Raw genomic sequence first — 9988 nt, forward strand, 5'->3', positions numbered from 1 at the left:
CCTTCCTTCCTTCCTTCCTTCCTTCCTTCCTTCCTTCCTTCCTTCCTGTCTTTCTTCATGCAACTGGGGTAGGAATCAGTGGCTTAGAGTCTGCTGAGGTAGGTGTCCATAAATTTCTGCCTTCTCTTAAGGGAGTCCAACTAACTATCCAGCTAACTACATCATTTAACTACATGACACATTATTTCAATGAATTGTCTTTGAAATTGTCCTTCAAATCCACTGGATTTGAACTAATCTCTAAATAGACAACGTGCCCAATCTCATTCTTATATATTCTTGAAGTTTGTTCCAAGATTGGTAATCCTTTTTTTTTTTGTTCAACATTCACACCTCTAGTGAGATATACAATCACGTAGGATGAGCAAAATCTGTTTCCTATCATGTCCATGATCAGGCGACATTTATAGTCATCACATAAAGTTGCCATGCTCATAGAAGCATAGGCATTGGGTAGAATGAGCTGCTAGCTGGTATCAGATACGAGTCAGTGAGAGGTGCGATATCCCTTTGCACATTTCCAGCGTCTGTCATTCTCTCAACTGTAAGGCACTTTCTGGGCGCTGGCACCTGAGCCCTTTAAGGCTGTTGCTTAGCTTTTTGGCTTGTGTTACTTTTCTGAGTTTTTAAGTATCTTTTGCCCTCCTGAGCCACTCGAGCTTGTCAGAATCCTTGTTATCTTCTTCTGGGGTTTTTCTTTTCTTCCTAGACCACAGGTGTTCACAAGTGTCTGATACTTTCCCTTTACACAGTTCATCACATCCCTTTCAGATGCCAGCCCTGAATGCTTCTTTATGACATTTCATTTAGATTTCTTCTCATTCTTGTCCAGCAGGGGCAGTATTTTTACCCATGAAGATTCTTGTTTTGGCTTTCTATCTCTGTTCTGCGATGTCTATTAAGACTAGACTAAGTCCTCTTCACAAGTGAGGTCTTCTGTTACAAAGCCCATATCTTAGCTGTAGGTGATACCACTCTGAAAAATTCTTGGGAATTAGTCCATACTGAGGAATAGATGGCTCATTAATTTAGATGGAGAGGAAAGTATATCTTTCATTATCATTATTGTTTGTGATCATTTTTAATATTATTTTATCTATCTAAAAACATTATTCTGGGAAGGAGTCCACAAGACTCACAAGACATCAAAAATTCTTACTCTCTCTCTGTATGCATCTGCCTGCCTGTCTCTGTTATCTCTGTCTCTATGTCTCTGTCTCTGTCTTTCACATCACACACACACACACATATACTCAATATAGGGGACTTTTTATTTTTTTTCTGTCATAGAGAATATATATTCAGCTGCACCCACATATAAAGCATTTATTTCTGCTAGAAAGAATCTTGTCTAAGTTTCCTCTATATTTGCAGTTTCTAACTTAGCTCTAAGGCAACCATACTCCCTCTTCACTGAACACTCCTCCTCTTTGATCATTAATACTTAAAAAATTGAGGCTCTCTCCAGATGGAAGTTTGTGAGTCAATTTCCAGGTACCTCTGCCCCTTCCTATGATTTTATCAGGCATTTTTGAGTGATCAAATGGCTCTTATAATTCATAGATCACACCTGTCATGGATTCATCTGCCCTGGTCCTCACTATACATTATTTCACAATTCCCTCTCTTACTGTTTCTTTCGGTGTTTTTTGAAATATAATCATGTTCTACTCCAAATATTGGTAGTCCATTTGGAATCTTATTGCCATTACACAACAAAACCTTGCAATGCAGTTTCCATTTATTGAAAAGATTGATCCATAAAGACATTATTTAAGTGCCCATTAAAACAGATTTAAACATTAGATATGCATTAGTCATATGCACTAAAACAGTGTAGCAATGAATTAAAATGCACACTTAGCATGTAAGCCATACAATAGGAATGCCATGAATAGTGACACAAAACCACAGTCAAATACCAGCAACTGGGATATAGTTAGCCATATAATTAAAGCAAGAATCCAATTAGCAGAAGCACATAGGTTTAGCAAATATTAATGTATGATACTGTTAACAACATTAATTATAAGCTTTCATATTTATCTTCATCATGAATGCTTTGGATTGAATGTGAATGAGGGAAATATATAGAGATTAGAACACAAAAATAGAACGAAAGAAAACCAACCAGAAACAGGATTTTCAAAATTAGACAGTAAACTTCAGTCATAAAATAACTTCTTAAATCAAATAGCATGAAAGGATAAGCTAGCTTCAACTCAATTCGTAAAAAGTTCCCAAAGAAAATAAACTAATAACTAATATATAAATATATTTTATTTATATGCACATATATGCTTATATCTATAGATCTATACTTATATCAATGTATATTTATATAAAGCAGTATTTAAATGAAAGTGTTTGTGAAACAAAACTGAAGGGTTGATGGAGATATTCTTATAGATAATAGAAAGAAAAAAAAATCACTCAGTTATACTTCCCAGGTAAAACCACCACATGCCACTGTCTCATGAAAATGGCTGAGCTGTCAGTCATCCACTGAGATAGGGACCAATTGGGTGTGCTAACACAACCCTTTTCCTCTCTTCTTCAAGCTCTTTTTAATCTAGTTTGAGGTTTCAAGATAACAAGCAAAGATAGCAGCCCCCTCCTGGATGATGCAGACCTAGTGGATACCAGATTCCCATGTGTTAGAGATATCAGTCCTGAAGAAAAATCATTCCCTTTCTTTCTCTGATAAAATATACTCTCTCTTATTGCTTACTCATTTTTCTACCTATCAGCCTCTTTTAAGGTAAAAATCAAATAAACAAACAACATAGTCAGGTACTTTGTCTGTAGGTAAAGTCTACAATCCCTTAGACAATACTAGAAAAGGGGCTTATTTGACCATAGGTAGCTGTACTTTTTCTTCATGTCTAAGTCCATTTTAAGGAACATCCAAAAAAAGTCAATTATAGCTTGCATATATTCAATAGATGTTTTCAGTAGTCCTGAAATGCTTCAGTGTGCAAAGCAGGGTGTCAAGTACATTTTACAAACCAATTTTGAAAATAACACCCAATGAGAATATTTTATGGTCCACTTCACATCATCACAATGCAAAACAGAAAGTAATTACTCTAAAGATGGAGAGGTAAAGCTATTCCCTTTGGTAACAAACATAGTTTATTTATTATTTTTTCACAGCTCAATCTTCAGATATAATATAAGATTTGAAACTTTTTAGGGTTTTCTCATTTCAATCCTTTGAAAAGAAGGAATAAAATTATAACCATAGACAATAAAGCATTTTCTGTCTGAGTGTTCATTGCTCACAAACGATTAAAACAAGCCTTAAGTGCCTTATACTTTTTAAATATTACTGTTGCAAAATACATTTATAACTTCCACTAAAATATAACTTGCCATTTGGATTATAGAGAACCATAACATAGAATAACAGCAGGTGATTGATATTCTGAATATAAATGACATAAACAAACTCAAGAAAACTCATCATCACCTCTTGTACAGATGCAAAACAGCCTGTTCCCAAATTGCCAGAGTAATAACAAGTGATTGAGTGATTGGAGTTTACACTCTGAGGAGGATGGGCTACGGCGAAGGGAAAACACAGCAACTTGGAATAATTTATTTCTAAAGAATTTTGCTGCTTTATAAAATTGCTAATACCCGGACTTTTTATTGGATGTGGTGGATAATTTTAGAAGGCTACAGCAACACGATCTTCACTAGAGTGTTTAAATAAAGTAGGCTGGAGTGTACATCTATTCTTTGAGACTTTGAGATAATGATCCTCTTCAAAGTCATTCGTATGCCTTGCTCTTTTGTTATTTATTTCAGACCTGTAATATCTTCCTTTGGAGATGATGGGAAAGTGAAAATGGAAGCAGATTAAATGCTCAACAGGCCACCGAGGCTGTCTCTATAGTGCCGTGAAATGGGCGGTCAGCACTGCTGATTAGAATCCTCTGATTTCAGAGTGTTTCGACCAACAGCGTCTCATGGAAGGGACACAGTCCAACCTTCACATACACAGACCTTCCTCTAAAGAGATCTCTAACTGGTGGCCATTCTTCTTTTACTTCAAGGTCATCAAACATTTTGAATTATACTACTTTGCACAATTAGGTACCTTATTTTTTTGTTAAATTCAGTGGAATTGAATCCCTCAAGGAAGAGGGAGCCTGTTATCTTCTCAGCCAAACCATTCTAATTTTGTGTACCTTTAAGCACTGTAAAGTTTGTCCTTTCTATTTCTACAAAAATACTTTTAGCTATTCTTTTTGTTGTGTTAAAGAATTGGAAAACAAGGGAATGTCTATCAATTGGGGAATGTTTGAATGAATTGTGGTATATGATTGTGATAGAATATTATTGTACTATATAATAAGAAAGTATGACAGGTATAATCTCAGAAAATCTAGGGAAGATTTATATGAATTTATGCAAAGTGAAGATAGTAGAGCCAGCAGAATCTTGTACACAGTAACAGCAATAATGTAAGGGTGATCAATTATGAAAGACTTACTACTCTCATCAAGAAAAGTGATCCAAGACAACTCTGAAGGAACATGATGAAAAATGCTATTCACCACCAGAGATAAAACTGATGAGTTCTGAGTGCAGATTGAAGCATGCTTTTTTCTTTCGTGTGTGTGTGTGTGTGTGTGTGTGTGTGTGTGTTTGAAGCAAGGTTAATATGGAAATATGTGTTGCATGACTTTGCATATATAACTGACATGTTGTTTCCATTTTTAAGGGGTGGAGGAAGATAGGGAAAGAGAGAATTTGGAACTCAAAATTTAAAAAAAAATGACATCTAATTGGGAAATATTTAACAAAATAAATATTTTTTGGCTTTTTTTGGAGGGCAGTTGGGGTTAAGTGACTTGCCCAAGGTCACATGGCTAGTTTTTGTGTTAAGTGTCTGAGGCTGGATTTTGAACTCAAGTCCTCCTGACTCCAGGGCCAGTGCTCTCTCTATTCACTGTACCACCTAGCTGCCCCTAACAAAATAAATATTTAAAAAAGAAAGTTTTTTTCTTACATAAAAATTATATCTATCTCTAATATGTAGGATAAAAGGATTATTGGTTCAAAGTTGGAAGAGACCTTAGAGATAATCTACCCAACCCTGTCACTTTTATAGAAGAGGAAACTGAGGTTGACAAAAGTTAAGTGACTTCCTTTGGTAATTATTGGTAAAGCTGGAATTGAACTTAAGTTCTCTGAAAACTATTCTTTCCAGTGTACCCTTGCTTCTAGTTTTGTCCTTTGGGTAGAATCAGAATAAGTAATATAGCATAGCAAAGCATTATTGTTATAGCATATTATAGCATATGTAAGATTAACCCTAAATGTGCTTTTGGGTCAGTGCAGGGTGAGGCGTTGTTTCATCTCCCTCTTCTGTATACAGGTGGTGCTTATTCTGGGTTCACTCCTGGAAATTCTGGACTCTAATGAGGGGAAGCTCTTTTTTTCTCATACTCTTTTGCTCATTAAGTGTCCTGGAGAACATTTTACTGATGGCTCACATGTAGGACCTCTCCAGTGCAGAAACTTCCCCTCTCATGAACAGGCTTTGAATTTATAAGATCAATAGTTTCCATGTGGTTCAAATTTACAAGACTGACTCTAAGTGCTAATATATAAAAATTGGGAATAATGTATTATCTACTACAAGAAAAAGAAGCATAAAGAAGAAAGTATTAGTTGAATCTACTCTTTGTATGTGAATAGCAATCATAGGTGAAAGAATATCACCCAGTTCTGAGCATGATTCATGGGATGGTCCCTATAAGGCCAATTCAATATTGTTACATATAAATTATCAGAGATTTAGAGACAAAAGGTACGTTATAGGTCTTCTAATCCAACAATTGAGGTGTTAAGTAACTTGTGTGAAGTCACTTAAGCAGCAGGTAGTAAAACCAGTATATGAACCCAATCCATTTTATTATATATCGAGTGTTCTTTCTATTGGTTCACATTTTCTCTCATGTCTAAGGGGAGAACCCTTCAAAGATTTGAAAACAACTCTGATGTCATCCCTAAATTCTTCTTCAGTATAAACATCTCTAATTCCTTAAAGCAATCCTTATGTGACATGATTTCAAGTCCCTTCACTAACTTGGGCCATCTTAAAGGTTCCTCTCCTTTTCCCAATTATCAGCATAATTTTAACAAAATGTATTGCCTAAAATTGAGCATAATACTCCAGAAATAATTTGACTATTGCCGCCTAGAGATTACCTGTTGAAATGAATTGAATTATTTATGAAGTATGAGGTTTTATCTACTTTTTGGTAGATGTATCACACTGGTGACTGATACTGAGTTAGTTGTCTGCTAAACCCACTAGCTTTTTTTCAGATAATCAGCCAAAATAACAAGGTACCTCTTTTAGAAAATTTTCCACCCTTTTATTTTATGGATATGAACACTGAGACCCAAGATAAAATAAGTACTTGCTTCAATATTACTCAAATGGTTAATGGCAGAGCCAGAACTACAACCGATATCTCCTCATTTTTTCCACCTTTATCACTCTTCTAAGCAATGGCTTAATTCAAGGGCACAAAAAATCAAATAAATTAAGGCAAGGTGAAAAGAGCTCTTTTGTCTCTTTTTATCCCCATTACTCAATATAGCACCATGCCTAAAACACAGAAGGTGCTTAAAAATGTTTATTGAAATGAATTGAAATGTTTGAATAAATTAACTAGTTGACCAGTTAAGCCTGTATGGTCTATAGCCTTTTCTAAACACTCAAACCACTTTGTTTTGTTTCTAAATGGGCAAACAACCAGATTGTAAGCTCCTCAAGGAGAAAGATAGTTTTAATTGTCTTCATTCGCCTAAATACAATGCTTAACATATAATAAATGATCATTGGTTGTTCGATTGTTATGGACAAGTAACTTATGCTTTCTGTTTTCTTATCCATAAAATGAGGGTTGACCTTCAAAGTCCTTTTCTGTTCTAAATACATTATCCTAGCATCAATTTTTTAATGATTCAATGATTATAAAATAGACAGAACATAGCAGACTAGGAATGAACACTTAATACCTTGAATGATAGAGTTTAGATATAAAAAATCTTGGCAAGTTCCAACACTGAAACAATAAAATGAAATTTCATAGGTTTAAATGTATAAAAATTGCTTGAAAAATCAATTCTCTAGCGCTTTTCACGTTTCCCTAAAAGTGGAGGCCGCGTAATGACGTCTGCTCCCTAGCACCCAGCCTCCAAAATAGCCTGTCAGGGATGAGAGACATCGCTAAGTAGGGCTTCATGAGGTGGCGGTATTCCGACTTTCTCAGGAAACCTTTTGAATAAAAACAAGTTTATTTCAATAAATGAAGGAGAATAAATTCCAGTCCTTCAGTAACTTCAGCCAACCTGGACCACACAGAACCATGCTGGTACTGGGATAAAAAAGACTTGGCTCATACACCGTCGCAGTTAGAAGGACTGGATACAGCTACTGAAGCCCGGTACCACCGAGAGAGTGCCAGGCTCATCTCTGATGTAGAAACACATTTGGGACTACAGTATGATACCCCGGCTACTGGAATAATTCATTTTCATCGCTTCTATATGTTTCATTCCTTTAAACAATTCCCAAGATATATGGCAGGAGCCTGCTGTCTCTTTTTGGCAGGGAAAATAGAAGAAACTCTTAAAAAATGTAAAAATATTATCAAAATAGCTCGTAGCTTACTAAATGATGTACGGTTTGGTCAGTTTGGAGATGACCCAAAGGAAGAAGTTATGGTTGTGGAGAGGATCTTATTACAGACCATAAAGTTTGATTTACAAGTGGAACATCCATACCAATTCCTCCTCAAATATGCCAAACAACTCAAAGGTGATAAGAACAAAATTCAAAAATTGGTTCAAATGGCATGGACATTTGTGAACGACAGCTTGTGTACTATATTATAACTACAATGGGAACCTGAGATCATAGCAGTAGCAGGCATGTACTTGGGAGGCCATTTATGCAAATTTGAAATGCAGGAATAGATGCCAAAACCAATGTACGGGAGATGGTGGGAACAGTTTGTTCAAGATGTACCTGTTGATGGACTAGAAGACATTTGCCCCCAGATCCTGGATCTCTATTCACAAGGAAAACAGCAGATTCCTCATCATACAATTGCAGCATCCACCATCTCTTCAGTCAACACCCCAAGTGCCCTCAGTACAGTCACAGCAATCTCAAAGCTCTGAACAGTCACAGCCACAACAGAAAGAGTCCCAGCAGACAGCACAGCAGAAGCAACAGCAGCAAGCACAACAGAAACCATCTTCTCAACCTAGCCCTCTCAGGCAGGTTAAACGATCAGTGTTTGTTTCTCCTAAAAAAGGCAAGAGAGCAGAACCACCATCTTAAATCCCCAAAATTGAGACCACACACACACACACACACACACACACCAATACTACCTGTACGCCCACCTCCAGAACATAAGCCAACCCTCACAGCTGCAGTTTCAATGGAAGAAGGCGAGCTGATCAGCACAGTGGAGGCTGGATATCTACCAAAAGTCCAGATTCCTCCTCCCAGTCATCCTGCCCCTGTACATCAGCCACCTCCTCCTCCTCACCTCCCTCTACCCCCACCTTCCAGTTACATTACTGGAATGTCAAGTACAAATTCCTACATGTCAGGAAAGGGTTATCAAAGTCTGCAATCCATGATGAAGACAGAAGGACCAGCCTATGGGGCTCTGCCTCCACCCACTCACTTGCCATACCTTCCTCACGTATATCCTCCTAACCCTCCACGACTTGTTCCACCTCCCCAAACATCATTTCCACCACCCAACACACCCCCACCAACTCCTGGATATCCTCCCCCACCAACATACAACCCCAAATTTCCACCTCCATGACTGCCTCCAACTCATGCTGTTTCTCCCCACCCTCCTCCAGGGCTTGGGATGCCACCTGCCACTAACCCTCCTCCAGCTGTGCCCCCAGGTGGGCAACCCCCAGTGCCACTTATGATCCCCCCTCCTGCAATGCCTCCTGTGGGAGAATTAGGACGTGCAGCTTGGGTGAAATAACATTATGCCTCTTCTCCCCCTTAATCTCTTACCTATGAAGTATAGTTTAAATGTCAAAAAATTGTTGAACAGCAGGATACTTTGTATAATGCTATACAGCTGCAGTACAGAAAGGGAATGGAATGGTGAACTTGAACTCCAGGGAGCCTTCTACATTATGGCTTCTTGTATAGCTATTGCAAAGCCAATTATAATCTAACTTTATACACATGCTTAATTTAAAATCAGTTGTTACTGTACTGGATTACTTTATACTAGTGAACATGTTAACCAGCCATATTGGCTCAATAGTTATCTATAAGGAGTAAATTTCCTTTTAAAAATTAGTGCCTACTTTTCCTGAAAAATAAGTTTTAAATAATCCAGTATCATCTAAAGGCAAAACTCTGATTTCCTTCAATAATACTCTCCAGTGATACATGATGCTGTTGTCAGAGTTTCTTGGCTCAACTGGTATTATCAGTCCTTTAATTTTAAAATTGTTTTGGACAGGTTGGCTCTGCCAAATTTGGGGCTGTTACTTTTGTTTGTTTTTTGGTTGGGGGAGACAAGGGAATGGAAAGCTGGCCCTTGGAAATTAATGCATGTTTACATCTATTTACAAATTCATGTACATACAGATATATTTTTAAAGTGTGAATGTAACATCATACTGTGAATTCCATCTTGGTTACAAATGAGACTCTTTCAGTCAGTTACCTACCCAAATAAAATCAATTCTGAAAAAAAAATCTCTAAATAGGGGAATCAGGGTTAGACAGAAATTCTTCCAACAATTAAAACAAAAAAGGAAAGAAGAAAAGATATGCAGATTTTAGCGAATGCAGTTTTGCTAACTCAATGGTGTCCAAAAACAACAGCAAAGAAAAGCTAATGTGATCTTAGACTGCATTAAATGAGGTATGATGTCAAGAACTAGGGAGGTGATCATCCCACTG

General features: G+C 37.0%; 1 pseudogene; it reads left to right on the top strand.

Moving 5' to 3' along the window:
• LOC138160938 (cyclin-K pseudogene) overlaps positions 1-9050 on the top strand; it is a 49194-nt pseudogene extending 40144 nt beyond the window's left edge.
• Positions 9051-9988: the final 938 nt, after the last annotated feature.

Source organism: Petaurus breviceps, unplaced genomic scaffold (assembly GCF_028583685.1).
Source record: "Petaurus breviceps papuanus isolate PSGF00001 unplaced genomic scaffold, PetGlider_PUasm1.0 183, whole genome shotgun sequence".
Taxonomy (NCBI): Eukaryota; Metazoa; Chordata; class Mammalia; order Diprotodontia; family Petauridae; genus Petaurus; species Petaurus breviceps.